Source organism: Carlito syrichta, unplaced genomic scaffold (assembly GCF_000164805.1).
Source record: "Carlito syrichta isolate Samal-C Ts95f unplaced genomic scaffold, Tarsius_syrichta-2.0.1 Scaffold314800, whole genome shotgun sequence".
Taxonomy (NCBI): domain Eukaryota; kingdom Metazoa; phylum Chordata; class Mammalia; order Primates; family Tarsiidae; genus Carlito; species Carlito syrichta.
Genome location: NW_007258896.1, coordinates 224,733 through 242,516, shown reverse-complemented (window position 1 = coordinate 242,516; position 17,784 = coordinate 224,733).

Here is a 17,784-nt window from a genome sequence, read left to right as displayed (position 1 = left end):
TTTTATTTTAACTGTTACTGTCCATTGGTAAGCAGAACCATCATCAAATTTAAAAATACTAGTTTTTACAATTACAATATTGAGAATATAATGGTTGTTAGAGAATGTGAAAAAACAGTGAGACTTACAGATTTTAGGAACTGAATTCACATGAAAAGATGTTCGATCTCATGGGAATCAGGGAAACAAAAATCAAAACACAGTGATGTAACATTTTGCACTCACATTTGCAAAAATTAAATCTCTGTAACAACTGTTGCCGAAGATTACAGTAGAAACTTTCATTCATGACTTGTGAGAATATAAACTTGTACAAGTATTTTGAAGATCAATATGGCATAGCTAGTGAAGTTTTAAAAACTGCATCTCCTCTGACTGAGTCATAACACTTGAAAATATATGAATAAGAACCTAGGGAGACATGAGGAAGAATGTTTATGGCCCCCATGATAACTGGGAAATAATCTAAATATTCGCTTCCAAGAGGTTACACTAAAAAGAATGTATTTATGCCATGGAACATGATAGGGAAGTGAAAATAAATGAACTAGCCCTATTCATGTCAACATAGTTACTCTCACAAGCACAATATTAAATGGATAAACATAGTTTTGGAAGAATATATATGATATGATATAAATAATAGAAAACTTTAAAATATACAAAAATTATTGTCCATTGCTCATAGAGATATACATAAGTAACATCATGCATGAAGATGGTATCAATGTCAGTTTGCCACAGGAAAGAATAAGAAAACTACAACTTCTGTTCTTGAGCATTAACTTTTGCCAGTTTGGCAACAATTTTGTCAAATTTATCTTTGCATATTCACATTCAGCAGAGAGTAATATCTTAATTAATAGCTAATCAAATAACATTTTATTAATTTTAATTTTAAAAATTAGTACAAGTATTCAAAAATAAAGATAAGTTTGGCTTTTACAAAATTTTATTTTATTATAAGAATGTGGGATACAAGTGAGGATTAACTACCTAAGTAGTTTTCTGACTTTGTAATAATGCCAATCTGACTATAGTGTGATGGTATCTTATTGTGTTTTTGATATTCATTTCTCTGATGATCCATGATGTTAAGCATTTTTCATGTTTGTTAGTCACTGCTATGTCTTCCTTTGAGAAGTGTCTGTTCATATCCCTTGCCCACTTTTAGTGAGATTATTTGTTTTTGTTTTTCTTGTCGATTTGTTTGACTTCTTTATAGATTCTGGATATTAGGCCTTTGTCAGATGTGTAATTGGCAAATATTCTCTTCCATTATGTGAGTTGCCATTTTACTCTGTTGATGATTTCTTTTGCTGAGGAGATGCTTTTTACACTGGGGGCTACGAAAAGTGGGAGGAAGGGAGGAGAGATAAGTGTTGAAAAACTACCCCTCAGGTGTCATGCTTATCACCATTGTAAGCGTCAGGATCAATAGAAGCCCAAACATCACCATCAAGCAACATACCTGTACAACAAACCCTCACATGTATGCCTTGAATCTAAAATTAAAATTTAAAAAATCTTCCTGAATACAAAAATGGGAACAAACTCTCACACTGGACCTCTAAAACTGTGTATCCTCTATATCATACAGTATGCTTTGTGCCTTACTAGAATTGCCTTCGATTTTTAATACACTTTTCATCTTAAGTAGTCATATTAGAAAGTTGCAGGCAGTTACTTTCACGGGTCTTTTGAAAATCTTATTGACTGATAAAAGGGCAGAAGTGAAGAGAGAAATGACTTAATGTATGTAACCATTATATTTGTGAAGAATTAAGGCACATTTTAGTGAGTCAAAAATAATTCAGGAAACGACTCAGAATGCAAAGTCTCTGGCCCCACCTGAAAAGACTCTGACTCCCAGTGTCTGTCCGCAGCAAAAACCAAAGAATCAAACATTTTAACCGGCAATATCATCCCAGCCTACACCAATAGGATATCGATGCAGGTGATTCTTGAACCCAAAGTGGAAAAACACTTTCTCAGGGGAACTGATATTTTGTATTGAATGTAGAACCTAAAGGCCTTAGAGTAGCTCCTTCTTGATCAAGATGATGCTGGAATGATAAAGTAAAGACATTGTCCAAGCTCATTTTTGTTCATAGATAAATATTACAATAAAATAGTTTAAGAGAAAGTACTCATAGACCATTGAGCACTGTGCAAATATAAGACTATTATTTTTACGCTGAGGGTGGTGGTTGACAAAATATTATTGTGTATGTTTTAGATTGAAGAATAGGGTGGGGGCAGAAGAATTGATTCTGTAGTGCATTTCTTCAAGGGTTGATTTCACTAAATGTGTTTATAACAATTTGATAATGGTGTGAAACCAATGTGGGCCTAATCCTAGTGTCAGAGGCAGAGCTGAATGCTTTCTCAACATCCCCAAACAAGTTTTTAAAACCTGCAAAAATGGCCTCGGAAAGTGGGAAGGAGAAATTAAATTTAGTTTTGCTTGTAAATAAGAAATATCCTGAATCCAAACACATATGCTCTATGCTAAACTCTCCTCAGATTAGCATAATCAGAAAGTCGAATTTGTTAATTCCAGATCAAGTAAGGAGTTCTAGTCCATCTGTTTCTTTGTGCAATTTGAGGACCTATTACAGACTCAGTGAGAACATGCTTATTTATTACCATTTTAATAACGTTACCCTTTGTGGAGCACGGTTTGCCCTAAAGTCTCCTGGCTTCAGTGCACGCAGTGAAGGTCTCTGTAAACCACTTTGGGGGAGAAAGGGAGAGAAGTGTTAGCTGTTTTCCATGCAACATTAAACAGCAACTCTAGATACACGGTGAAGAAGAAGAAGATTGCATTATCATAACAATGCAGAGGAAATAAAGAACACAATTGCCTCAAAAGAAAGGACAAAAACAACGTTGTACTTGTGTAAAAGGAAGCTAGGGGACTTACATCTTCAATCTAAGCAGCTTTTGTCCTGCAGGTGATGCGGGCAGCCTCCTTGATGACCATTCAGCAGTGACCCTGAGGACAAGGCCCTGCCCTGATCACCAACCGTGCTGGCAGAGCCTCCTTCAAACTCTTCCCTCCCAGAAGTGAATGAACTTAATCTGTGCTTAGCGCAGGAACCAGAAGGTCGGAGGTGTTTGAAAATAATTGGCAGGTGAGAGGAAAGGCAGCCTGAGGACAAGGCCACCACTCTGCGCCCGAGTTCCCATCCTGCTGTGACTTTAATGAGTCTCCTCTGCTTGACTTACGGTTCTGATTAAACACTCTCCTTGATGAGTGAGCCAGCACCGTCCATACTGGGGATGGTGTACAGTTCAGGGGGGAGTCGGAAGGGCATGTTTAAGGATATTATGCAGGTCACACGACAGACCAGCCCACGGCAGAACACAGACCTCGGGAAGCCGTTTGCCTTCTCACTAGAAACTTCATTCCATTCTTCCTCCCTTAAGGTGATTGTCCTCAAATGTTTCTTTTTTCCTCCATAGGCTTAGCTAGCAGCTCAATGCAAACCCTACATTTTAGCGTTATGATTGATCAGGGCCTGACATCCTCTGGCCCACACTTGACTTTCCTAGACTTGTTAGAAAATGACCTGCTTTTCACATGCATATGTTCTAAGTAGACAAAAGCTTACTCCTTAGCATGGTAAATGTTTTTAAATAGGATACGTTTTTGCTTTTGAGTAGCTTATGAAATATGACTTTAATAATTCCTTCATGACTCAGGGACCTCACTTTAAAAATATCAGTTATTTTATTGTGCCGGCAAACAATGTGACGTTCAACCTGACTTGCAATTGTCTGTTTCTCTATGCCTTTGAATGCTTCTGTTGAATTTTTTTTTATTTCTGGGCTCTATCTGGCATCTTTCCCATCTTGCTCAAAGCAATGCACCATGGCTTCCTTCTTCTCCCCTTACTGATGTAATCTGTGAGTATGCCACGTGACCAAGTTTTTTCCAGAATGTGTGTAAAGTAATGGTAAATTAGGATCCTAAGTGACAACTGATGAACTAATTTATAATAAAACACACGGCCATTCAATCATCTGTCTGAAAGTAAGACTTCTATTTTGCTTCCTAAATAGATTTATTTTGAATCCAAATAATTAAGGCTGCCGGTTAAGTGACCCCCCCAACAAGAAAAATGGACCTGGGTGACGCTGCCTTCTAATTTTTTGACTATTGATACAATCTCTTGAGAAACAGCACTGAAAATGTATGTACTTTATATTGATTTTAGTGGTGCATAGACCTTATTTGACAAACATTAAAAATAAATATCAAAATACAATTTTCAGTTTCAAAATGAAATACTTCTCTGAAAGACATTTCATGTATGAAATGATCTACGTATAGCTCTACCCACAGCAGTAAAGTTTGAAATGGCAAAAAGCTGGAAACAAAAATATCCAAAATAGGACAGTCTAGAGGGATGAGGGTGCATCTTTACAATGGGATAGTAAATAGCTGCCAAAACAAAAACAAAAGGAAGGCAGTTCTTCACGACCACTGTGGTGTAGCTTCTATCCTGGTGACGTGACTGCTGTAAACAGCAGACCCACCATGCATAGATGCGCTGGAAGTTTACCTCTCACCCCTCTGGTTGGTGGCAGATCTCCCCTGGGACCTGCACCCTTTTGATCCCACTCTCCTCTAAGCCGATGGAATGGGACAGAGGCATGCTGAAGGCATGACTGCTTCTTAAAACCCTTGGTCTGAAGGTGGAGCGCACCTTCTACTCATGTTCTACACGGAAGAACTAGTCACACACTTCTAGCCAGATTCAAAACAGGCTGGGAAAAGCCGTTTGGGCTGAGTAGCTGCTTTTGAGCTATAACTGCTTCCTATGAAACGGGAGCATATATTTGCTGAACACCTTGCTGTCTCTGCTACTATTTCATTTACTTATATTACATGAAAATAGCAAGGTGTACAATGTTGTTCCTGTGTCACTATTTGTCTGAAAAGAAAGATGGCATATATATTTGTATCTGCTTGTATATGCATTAAAAAAAAAAAAGAAAACGAGTAACCACATTTACCTGTGAAGAAGACTTCTGGAAATTAACGAATAGGAGATAAGGCAGAAGAGAAATTTCATTACACTGTATACTTGTACATACTTTTGAGATACTAACAATGTGAATGAAATTACCTATTCAGAAAACAAAATGAATTTAGGAAGTAAAAAAAGAAAGAAAGAAAATGCCACCAATCTGGACAGAAGGTAAGAAGCATAACTTCCAGACACACTGGAGACCACCTGGAACTGGGCCATCCCATCCATCCCACAAGCAGTGTGGGAGTGAATGAAGCCATCTGGGATCCCGTCAGAAGCTGCAGTCTTGAAGACCGTGAGCAAAGTGTAGGCGAAAATGTACCAGAACTGATGTCATGAGAGGAAACCTGTTTTCCTTTGCTCAGAGAAAAGAGGCCGAAGTTTATAGAAAGAATGTCTCGCTTTGTACGCTCTGTGAAGTATACATAAGCAAAGCAGGTATATTTTCATAGCTTTCATGTAAATATATGCTTCTTACTGACCCTGGTTGAAGGGAGATGTGTCTTCACCATAGAAAATGAAACATCGATGTTACATTGCATGGTAAACGTCTCCCACAGCATCTGCTTATGGATTTAGAAAAAGTAGGGTATCAAGAGACAGCTGAAGAAGGAGGGCTGGCTGGTTACTGCCTACTAGGGAAGATGTGCCAAGGATGCTTCGAGAATTTTGCCTACAGTACTCCCAGGAGCACAGGGACCCACTACGAGGAAGGTTATAAAGTGAAGGTCTCCCTGTAACAGGAGTGATAGCTCCAGGGAAGTCCATCTTCTGATCAGTCCATTGTGCAGTCAATTCATGCAACCCCAGCTGTTGAGGGTGAGCTTTCCTAAGAGAAAGGTATAAAGGTCTGCTCCAGGAGCTGTGTCTTGAAATGTACTTGGACAGTTCCACTGAGAGACAGGTTCTCGGAGAGAACTGGAGGAACATTCTCACGGTTTGACTAAGGATTGAGTCTTTTTTTTTCTCATTTTATTTTAAAGATGTGAGGGTACAATTCAGGGTTAGGTACACCAGTGGTCAGTGTATAGGTGAAGTTTGGGCCTCCCTTTTTATCATCACTTTGCCTGGTTTGGGATCAGGTACCATTATCAGTGTTATGTGCCCCCATTCCGCCCCTGGTAGTGACCCGCTACTGCCAATCCCATTATGATAAATGTTCAGGGTCCACTTAGGAGTGAGAATATGTGGTATTGAGTCTTAAGTACAGCTTCTCATCAGTGTTTCGATTATCCATGAGATAAAACAGAGGGCTCTTTCTACCACAGCTGCTTACAATCAGCCCCTTTCCTAGTGACTCAGTGTTCTCTATGAGATGTGTTAGAATTCCTTGCAGGGCCAATGAAATAATGTGCATGATGTCAGCCCTATGACAAGTGCCTTACACTGAGTTTCTGGTGGGCAAGCATTTACTAAGATCTTGTAGGAATAATCACAGTTTGCATCCTCAAGGGGCTCCATAACTCATGGGAAAGACAGGTATTGAAATTAATAGGATCAGTTGTGATAAGTGTGATAATAAAAGTATAGACTTTTCTCAGATTCTTTCAGTTTCAGGGACTCATAAAATTAAAAATGTAATACAGTACAAACTTTCTACTATTTACTTTGTCAAGAAAGTTCTTAAATCAAATATACCATTTACTATCAGCACCATTTCATAAAATAAAGTTTATTGTAAAGAAAAATTGATATCATCTGATCTCAAAAAACAAAAAAAAAAAGGATGGGTCTTTATATTTTTAAATTTAAAGGTGGAAAATTTTTAATTTAAACATTTCTGACTTTTTATAATATGAAATTGTTAAATACAAGTTTGTCATTTTGTTTTCAGCTTGGGGACCTGTATTCAACAGTGCAATACAAATGGGGCTTGCATGTGCAACATTTTCTGGTAATGTATTTTTCACAGTCATTTCAGAAAATTGTTTCATGTTGGTTGAATGGTGAAAATTGAAGCAGCATCCTTCCCCCCATTTTCATATTAGATTCAGGGCGTACACATGCATGTTCATTACATGGACATATTGTGCAGTGGTGGGGATTGGGTCTCAGGTGCCCCATTCCCCAGATAGTGAACATTGCACCCTATATATAATTCCTGAACTTTAATCCCTATCCCCACTTCCCCTGTTCGTGTTACGAGTGTCTATTATTTCCATATCTGTGACCACTTAACTCTCGCATATGAGTGACAACATGTGGTATTTGGTTTTCTGTTTTCCAAGTGAACTGACTCAGATCCTGAAGCAACATTCTTTATGACATGCAGTGAATTCAGTACCCATGTTCAAGGTAAAGGCAAAAATTAAGGCCCTCATTCCTGGAAATATTTTTTTTTCTTTTTAAAGATCTGGATTTCTCCATCAAGAAATGTGTAGGAAAGTGGCTTCAGGTGCTCCTCTAGGTGGCCTATACACTTGGGGCTGTGAAACTTGAGAGCTGTAATCAACAATACGGAGAATTTGGAAATCTGTTCTAAAAGGAATGATGCATACTGGTGAAAATGTCTTAAACTCACACAGGCTTACTCCCTGGCTTTTGGAAATATCTGGTATAATCTTGAATTGACTCTTAGGAATATAGATTGGTTTCAAGGAAAGTTTTTGGTTGTTGTTGTTTTGTTTTGTTTTAATATGCAGGTTTTACCAGGGCCCACAGACAAGGCAGGGCAACAGTTGCTGGTGTCAACTATTTTGCAACACCGAGTCAGTTACTGAACTGTGATGGGATGGGCTCTATGCCTGAACTCTCTTGGGAACCTTGAGGACAGTTCCATTTTTCATGCATTATTCTCTCATCATTCTCCAAAATAAAAACATTGGGCCTGTGATCTTTTCCGAGACTCTCATTCTCATGGTACTCAGACCATCTCCTCTTTTGACCCAAGCTCTCATTCCTTTTCTTCCTCCATAATCTTTAAATTTGGAAAATGTGTTCCTTTTTGTTTCATTGAGATTTTTAAATTCTTCCCAGGTAACTTATTCTTTCTTTGTTTTTTCTTCTTTATTTTCTTTATGAAGAAATTAGCTTGAGAATGTTTTTCTAATGTTGAACCAACCTTGCATTGTGAAATAAACCAAATGTGTTCATGATTATGTTAGATTACACATCTCAAAATTTGGTTAATTTCTTAAAATGATTATTACATCTAGTTTCATAAGTGAGAATAGTTTAAAATTTTCTTTATTGCCATTCCCTTTTTTTTTTTTTAACTTAAAAAAGATTATAACGGCTTTTAAAATGAACTAGAGAGTGTATATATATTATCTACTCTATAAAAGAACTTTGTATAAGTTTGGAAACAACTGTTGCTCAAATGTTTTTAGCATTATCTTGTAAAACATTTTTGGGTCTTTTTATTTGTTTGGAAAGATTTTTAACTACTTATTCAATTCATTTAACAGTCAGATTTTCTTTTCACTCTTAAATTAGTTTTAGTAATTTGATTTTTTTCTAGAAATTTTCCTCTTTACATAAATTTTTAAATATGTCAACCTAAAGTGTTCTTAGGTTTGCTTATAACTGTTTGGATCTTAGTTATATCTGGAGATAAGCTCCTTTTTTACATTTCCTATATTGCTTATTTTATGCCTTCTGTTTTATTCTTGATTCACATTTCAGGGGTTTATCAATTCTAGTAGAATTTTTAGAAATCAGGTTTTGGCTCTTGCTGAATCTCTGTACACATATTTCTTTTTCATTATATTAAGTTCTGTTCTTATAATTATGGCTGCCTTTTTTCTCTTTTGTTTGACTTAATTAAAAAGAAAAACCACCATGTTAAGTTAGATACCTAGCTCATATTTCAGGCTATCTTCTGTCTTAGTAAAAGCATTTAAGCATAGTCTTAATTAGCATTGCTATTAGCATTCAGTTATAATTACTTTTAATTTTTAATTGTGCCATTTAGTATTCTTTAATTAGGAAGAGCTTCTTGGTCTTCTTTTGTGTTTCACAACTTTCATACTTGGAAGAGTAAAACTTAGTTATTTTGAAGATTTTCCTTAATTTTGGATTTGTTATTATCTTTTGTTAATCTGTGCTTTAACACATTATGCATTAAGGGGTTGGTGTCTTTCCATTTTTTCCTTTCCTTTTTTTTTTTTTTTTTTTTTGAGTTGGAGTCTCACTCTGTCGCCCAGACTGGAGTGCAGTGGCCGCTCCCGGCCACTGTAGCCTTGACCTGGTGGTCTCCGGCGATCCTTCCACCTCAGCCTTCCAAGTAGCTGGAACTACAGGCGTGTGCTACCACACCTGGCTAATTTTTTGATTTATTGTAGAGATGAGGTCTCATCAAGTTGCCCAGGTGGATCTCGAACCCGTGGGCTCAGGCAATCCACTCACCTCAGCCTCCCAAGGCATGGGATTACAGGCTGAGCCACCGAGTCTGGCTTCCATTTTTTTCTTTTATGGTTCACCAGATTTTCTAAATTGAAGCTTCGTTAAGTATTAGTGTGCATTAATAATTCTGAAAAATTATCAGCTATTATATCTTCAAATATTTCCTTTCCTTATCTTCTTTATTATTTCCTTCTGGAACTTTCATCAAACATATGTTGGATCTCCTTCATGGATCATTTTCCATTTTTCCATTTCTTTGTCTCTTTGTGATACATTTTGAATACTTTCTTCTAATCTTCTAGTTCACTAATCTTCTCTTTCAACATATCTAGTCTTTTGTTGTCTCATTTGTTGTATCAGTTAGTTTTTGGTTTGTTATGTAGAAACATTGGCTTAAAACAATAACAATTTTGCATTTATCACAATTTTCTGTGTTGGATGAGCTGTTCTCCTGGTCTGAGATAGCTTGTTTGGTTTCTGTAGTCAGCCAGCAGCTCTGTTGTATCTTAGATACCTAGAAACATCTCACTTACATGTATGGATGTCGGCATGTTAACTGAAGTAGTGGAGACCACCTGGCTGTGTTTCTGTCAGCATCAGGCAGGTCAGATTTGGCTCATTGACAAAATGGTAGTTGCAGGATTCCCAGTAACATTAAGAAAGTCAACCTAACCTGTACGCTCTTCTTGAGTCTCTGCTTGCTATTATAGCTCTCTTTGTTATTGTTCCATTGACCAAAGTATGTCAATGGCCACCCTCAGAGTTAAGGTGAAAAGAGTCTATCTGAGAACCTGGATACTGTAAGGAAATGATCTTGGCCATTTTTACAAATATTCTGCCATAGCCCTCCTCTTAATTTTTTTCTATGCTTAATTATCATAGCTTTCATTTCTAGAACTTACATTTGGTTCTTTTCCAAATGTTCCTTATCAATTTAGACTTTTTTGGTGGGTTCCAGCACCACTATTTTTAACTTCTCCTTGTAATTATTTAAAAATATTAAATATTCTTGTTTTTACCTGCATTGGATAATTCTAATATCTTATTTATCTTATTGGAATAATTTAGCACGTTGTCATTTCACATAAATCTCACACATGGCAATTTGTTTCCTTATTAAGTTAGCATTTTTTAACTTTGAGTTTGCATTCCTTGGAACTTTGTTGGAGTTCTTTGATGCCTGGGTTTATAGAGCATATGTCCAGAGAGATTTGTATCTGCTTCCACCAGATCTCTTGAAATATTTTCGTATCAGGAAAACTTTAAACCTATTTGGGATTGTGTGGGCCCTCAGAATGTATGAATACAGTCCTCAAACTCTCATGCTGGTGGGCATGTGGTTAAAAACCCTCAGAGGATAATCCCCTTTTTCCATCTCTCCATAGTTAAGACATGACAAGTCCATTTGCCCCTGCATAACACATTTTCTTAATTTAGCTAATGACTTCCTTCTTTTGAAGGCCTTTGCATTATGTGTTTCCAACTTGATTTATTCTCTGTTCAAATCTCAAGCTTTATTCCCCAGAATGTGTGAAAACTCACACTCTAAGCCACAGGGAATGGGCAGAACCTGTAGGACAAATTCTGGCTGCCGAATTCTCTTACCTCTATGATTTCACTTTTCATTAAATGTCTGGCACCTGAAGAAATTCCTACTTGTCTACATATGTTGGGTATATATATGCAAAATATACCAGGAGATGTTTCTCAGAGCCCTTCTTTCATCAGTTAGATAAAATCAGAATCTCATATGTAATCACTTGGGTCTGTATAGTCAGTGATGCTGTTATGGACTGAACTGTGTCCTTCCCAAATTCATTTGCTGAAGCCCTAGCCCTCAATGTGATTGTATTTAGAGACAGAGTCTTTAAAGAGGTAATTAAGTTTAAATAAGGTTATAAGGGTGGGTCCTTATCCAATAAAACTGATTTTTTTAAAAAAGAGGAAAAGACACCAGGGTGCATACACACTGAGGAGAAGCCTTGTGAGGACATAGTGAGAAGGCTGCCACCTGCAAGCCCAGAGGAAAGGTCTCAGGATAACCCAGATCTGCTGGCACCCTGATCCTGGACTTCTAGCCTCAAGAAACATAAGAAAAACAAATTCAGTTAAGTGATCTAGACTGTTATATTTTGTTATGGCAGCCCTAGTAAACTGATAACACAGATTGTGATACTGTTGCTGCTGCTTTAATCAAACCTAAAGATGTGGAAGTGGCTCTGGAATTGTGTAATGGGGAGAGGATTGGGTAGTTTTGAGGTGCATGTTTGCAAAGCCTAGATTACCCTTGAGAGATTTTTTATTGGAATGTGAATGTTAAAGATGATTCTGGTAAGGTCTTGGAAATGAGGAACATATTATTGGAGATTAGAAGAAAAATAATTCTTGTTATAAAGTAAAAGTTTTGTGGAAAGTAGAACTTATTTGTGGCAAACTTGGGTATAGCTGAGAAGATTCCTAAGCAAAATGTTGAGTTACATCTTGGATTCTTTGTACTGCTTATTGTAAAATACTAGAAGAGAAAGAAGTGATGAAGGAATTTTTAAGCAAAAAGAAACCAGAACTTGAAATTTTGGAAAATCCTCAACCTATCCATACTGCAAAAAATGAGAAAGCATGTTTTAGAGAAGATACTAAAGAAATGGCTGAGAAGTTATTTGATAAAGAGATGATGGGAGTAACTCAAGAAGCCACACAGCCATCTCAGCAGAAGCCATGGACAGAGATAGGGCAATAGTAGCAGAAACACAGCCAGCTTGCAGGAAGGAAGACAGAGAGGGGACAAAATGAAGAAAGGTTGTTGGAGATCTGGAATTCTACAGGACAGCACAATGGAAATCATTGACTGTAAACATGTTTTATCCTTCAAGAAAAGGAAAACATGACCCTGAAGGTGATTCAGAGATTCTCAGGGATGCTACTCCTACACAGGCCCAGGGCACTCAGGCCTGAGGGACAAGGCTATCTCCTCCTCAGTTTCAGAGGACAAGGCTACTTCCTCAGTGTCAGTGTGTCAGCAGGCCAGGCTGCTGCCACCCAGGGCCTCAGGGTGATGCTGCACTTCAGGACCACAGGGTGAGGGGCATCCCCCAGGCCTGAGAGGGAGGTGCAGCTGCCATTGTGGTCCTAGAAGGTGGAGTTACCACTCGAATAGACCAGGGAACAGAAAATCAAGCCGAAGAGGATTATTGTTGAGCCCTAAAATCAAGTAGATTTACCTTGCTAGGTTTTGGACTTGCTTGGCACATGTCACTCATTTCTTAACTCCAATTTCTTTCTTTGGAGTGTGAATGTCTATCTTGTACCGCTGTTATATTTTAGAAGCACACAACTTGTCTGGTTTTCTGGGTTAACAGCTGGAGAGGAATTTTACCTCAAGAGGAAGTCTCACCCATACCTGATTTAGAAGAGATTTGGGGGTTAGAGGTGATATTAGAATGGGTTAAGACATTGGGCACTATTGGGAAGTAGGTGTTTGTATTTTGCATGTGAGAAAGGCATGAATTTAGGGCTTTCAGAAAGCAAAGTGTTATTGTATCTCCTCTAAATTTCATATGCCAAAGTCCTAATATTTAATGTGTCTGTATTTGGAGGTAGGGCCTTAAAAGTGATGATTAAGGTCAAATGAGATCATAAGAGTTGGGCCCTAGCCCAGTAGGACTGGCATACTTAGAAGATGAAAAAGAGACCCCAAGAGTGTGCATACACAGAGGAAAGGCCACGAGAGAACACAACAAGAAAGAGCCATCTGCCAGCCAAGGAGAGAGACTTTTGGAAAATTCAAATCTGCCGGCACGTCAAGTTCTGAGTTTCCAGAACTGTGAAACAATTCATTTTTGGTGTTCAATCTACCTAACTTGTGATATTTTGTTATGGCAGCCATAGCAAACTAATATAGATGTCTTCAGTACTGCCTCAAAATCTTTCCATAAAAACATAATAGTTCTTTTTTCAATTACTGATAATATCGACTTGAAGTTTTACTGCCATCTTTTGGAGCCCTGTGCCAAAGACGTAAAGGCTCTTAACACTCCACACATTCTACCCATTTCTCTCTTCATATTAACCTCTTTTCTCTAGCCTAGAGAATTACAATACTTCAATAATTATCTTGTCTTTGTCCTCAACTACCATACCCTCTTGTAAATATCCCGCTCTTGCGATCAAGGGCTTTGTGGGCAGTACCTGCTATTTCTAACCCCTCAGCAGTGTAATAACAATGCTATCATTGGATACTGCTTGAAAAAATCGAACTTTGTTGCTGGTCTTCCCACTTCGAGGCTCACTCCTTCCAATCCACTCTTGACATTGATACCACCAAAGAGTTATTGCTAAAACACCCATCAGCCCACATTATTTCCTTGTACAAAATCCTTGAGGGACTTTCTATAGTCTTTCTCAAGTTCTAGAATATTATACAAGACCTTGCAATGTCAGCCTCCTTTCTTCACTGCTATGGTTCCATCTCTCTCCAATTGATTCAATTCCATATTCTGTTCATACCAAACTACTTCCAGTTCCCAGAATAATCTGTAACTCCTTTGTCTCTGTGTTTGCATTTTTGCTTCCTCAGTCTAGACAGTCCTTCCTCACTGTCCCTTTACACCTGCTCCTGTCCCCAGACTGACCCCAATGCTTAACTCAGATTTCCTAGCCTAAGCCAGGCTTCTTGCCTTCCTGATGCTTCAGCAGACAAGCATTCTTCTCCATGGCCTTAGCACGCTGTTTTGTGATGATGTTTATTTGTCTCTTTCTTTAGGAAAGTGCATATTATTTGTCTGTTTTCCCAGGGACAAGCAAAATGTCTGACAAAAGGAAGCACTGGATACATGAGTGCTGAATTAACGAATGAGTGAGTGGAACTAGCAGAACATAGGATGATGGAGCCAGAATTATTGAGAAAGATAACAGCAATGACAATGCCACATCATTAGTAATTCCACCATCACCATGAACAATCACGTGCAGAGATGCGGCTCTGTTGTTCACAGTGTGTTATTATTGCATTCCTTCCTCCCTCCCTTCCTTCCCTCCCTCCTTCCTTTCTTCCTTTCTTCTTTCCTTTCCTCTCTCTCCCTTCCCTCCCCTCCTTGCCTCCCCCACTTCTCTCCTCTTCTCTCTCTCTCTCTTTACTTTTGGAATTCAAGGATACATGTACATGTTTGTTACATGAGTGTATTATGTGATGCTGAGGTTTGGACTTCTACTGAACTCATTACCCAAACAGTGAACATGATACCCAAAGGGTAGTTGTTCAACCCTTGTCCCCTCTCTCTCCCCTTTTAGGAGTCCCCAGTGTCTATTGTTCTCATCTTCATTTCCATGTGTACCTAATGCTTAGCTTTCACTTTTCAGTCGGAACTTGCAGTATTTGGTTTTCTGCTTCTGCATTAATTCACTTAGAACAATGGCCTCCAACTGCTCCTTAGACTTCTCAGTGATCCTGTGAGATGGGCTGCTACCACGTTTTCATAGAGCCATCTACTCCAGGCTATCTATTAACTACAAACTCTCTGCCATCCCCCACTCCTGATAACCTTTTATCCATTTTTCTCCTAAAGCACGTGTGTGAGTCTATCGTCTATACAATGCATGCATTTATTATGGTTATTCTTTATTTTCTATGACCTAATAAATCTCCGCAAGGTAGGAGTCTTGTTCCCTGTTGTGTTCCAAACAAAGCAGGGCCTGTCACACAGTACTTTTTCAATATATATTGTTGAATAAGTAAATTTTCATACAGAAAAAAAAGCCCGTGATTCAGGGATGTGATTCACTTAAGGTTACCCAGATGGTTTTGAGTAAAGCTGTGCATGGTAGGTGTCAGAACTAAATCTACTGTTGATGGTGAAAAGGATTTTCATCAAATAACACAGATTTTAGGTACACAAATTGCTGGTACAAATTAACACTTTAAAAAAATCAAGAAGGTACGCAAATTCTCAAGGGGCCAAATTATCTTAATAATCCTGCAATCCCCTTACTAACTTCCTTTTCTCAGTTTTCATTGAGGAAGCTGATACTTATGGCAAGAGATCAAACTTGTCTAGATACTTGTGACCTTCGTTAAAAATTATGAGCAGCATAAGGAAGGAGCAGGTGTGAGCCAGGAAGGTGGCATGAATGATGCACACCCAGACATCTGAGTAGCGTAGATGACTAAAACCCTCCGAGCCCTTTCATTTTAAAGCCTCCTCCACCACCACCACCATTAATCTGGCTCTATGCACTTTAGGTTTGAAGTGTGCAGACACAGTGACTTAAAAACGAAGTGATCAAACAGCAACACCCTGAGCTATCTCCCTAGCTTCTGTTTCTTGGTGAATGTTGAATGACTTCAATAGAAATAACCATGAAATATATCTCCCTGTTATTTATATATACACACGTATGTGTGGATAAACACACACAGGCATACACAAGCACACACAGAGACATACGCACATTCCTATATAATATACATACACACAGGCATACACACAGACATGTATGTACCTACATACCCATAGACACACATGTACGAATGCATTTATGGTCCTGCTATTTTCAGCTTGGACGTGAAACAAGGAGTGATTTTTCTCCCTAAAAAAGGGATTTAAGAGTTCCTTCAGAAGCCAAAGCCCCTAGGTGATGTGAGAAAGAGAACACAGAACACAGCTGAGAAACCAGCTCAGGAGAGAGTGCTCAGTGAAGAATGGGTTGCACGTGAACTTCCATCAACTCCTAGTACAGGTGGAGCAGATTAAATAGTGCTCCCCAGAAGGCACATTCACCTGGAACCTCCAAATGTGGCTTTGTTTGAAACAAGAGAATCGCAGATTTATTAGTTCATTTTGCATGCTAGAGGGAGTACCTAAGGCAGGATAAGTATTTTTTAAAAACATTTATTTGGCTCATAGTTTTGCATGGCGCTGACATCTGTTCCCCTTCTGGTGAGTCCTCGGGACGTTTTCACTTGTACAGGAAGGGGAGCGGGCGTGTCACATGAGAGCAGGAACGAGAGGAAGAAAAGGTGGTGCTAGGTCTTTTTAAAAAAATCTATCATCTATCTATCTATCTATCTATCTATCTATCTATCTATCTATCTATCTATCTACCTATTGTCTATCTATATCTATCATCTATTTATCTAGCTATCTTTATCATCTGTGTACATGTCATCTATCTAATCTATCATCTATCTATATCTATCATGTATCTATCACCTATCTATTATCTATCAATATTTATCATCTATCTATCATTTATATATATCTATGTTTATCTTTCTATTCTATCATCTATCTACAGCTATCATCTATTATCTATCTATATTTATCTGTCTGTCTATCTATCTATCTATCTATCTATCTACCTATCTACCTACCTACCTAGTTAGAGACAGAGTTTGACTCTGTTGCCCAGACTAAAGTACAGTGGCATAATCATGACTCACTGCAGCATTGAACTCCCAGACTCAAGCGATTCTCCTAACTCAGCCTCTGAGTAGCTTGGACTACAGGTACACATCACCACACCTGGCTAATTTTTTTTTTTTTAAGTTTTGTAGAGATGGAGTCTTGCTATGTTTCTCAGGCTGGTCGCGAACTCCTGGCCTCAAACAACCCTCCTGCCTCGACCTCCCAAAGTGCTGTGATTATAGGGATTAACCACCCTGCCCAGTTGTGCTAGGCTGTTTTAAACAATCAGTTCTTGCATGAACTAGTAGAGTGAGAATTCATTCCTTACTGGGAGACTGCACTAAGCCCTTCATGAGGGATTGTCCTCATAACCCCCTATTAGGCCTCACTTCCAACACTGGAGAACACATTTCAATCTGAGATTTGGAAGGGACAAACATCCAAACGACATCAGCAGATATCTTTGCAGATTAAGGAAAAGATCTTAAGATAAGATTCTCCTGGATAGGGTGGGTCCTAAATCCAATGACAGATGACCTTATAAGAGACAGAAAAGGAGAAGACACAGGGAAACACAGAAGAGAAGGCAATGTAAAGGTGGAGGCAGGGACTGGGATGATGCAGCTGCAATGCCCAACATGCCAAGGATTGTTAGCAGCCACCAGAAACAGGAAAAGGCAAGGAAAGATCCTCCCCTGGAAACTTTGGAGGGAATGTGGTCCCTTGGTTTTGAACTTCTGACCCCCAAAACTATGGGAGAATGAATGATTGTTGTTTTTGTTGTTGTTGTTGTTGTTTGAGTTGGAGTCTCACTCTGTCACTCAGACTAGAGTGCAGTGGTCGCTCCCGGCCACCACAGCCTCTACCCGCAGGGCTCAGGCGATCCTTCCACCTCAACCTTCCAAGTAGCTGTAACTACAGGCACGCACTACCATGCCCAGCTAATTTTTTGATTTATTGTAGAGATGAGGTATCGCCAAGTTGCCCAGGCGGGTCTC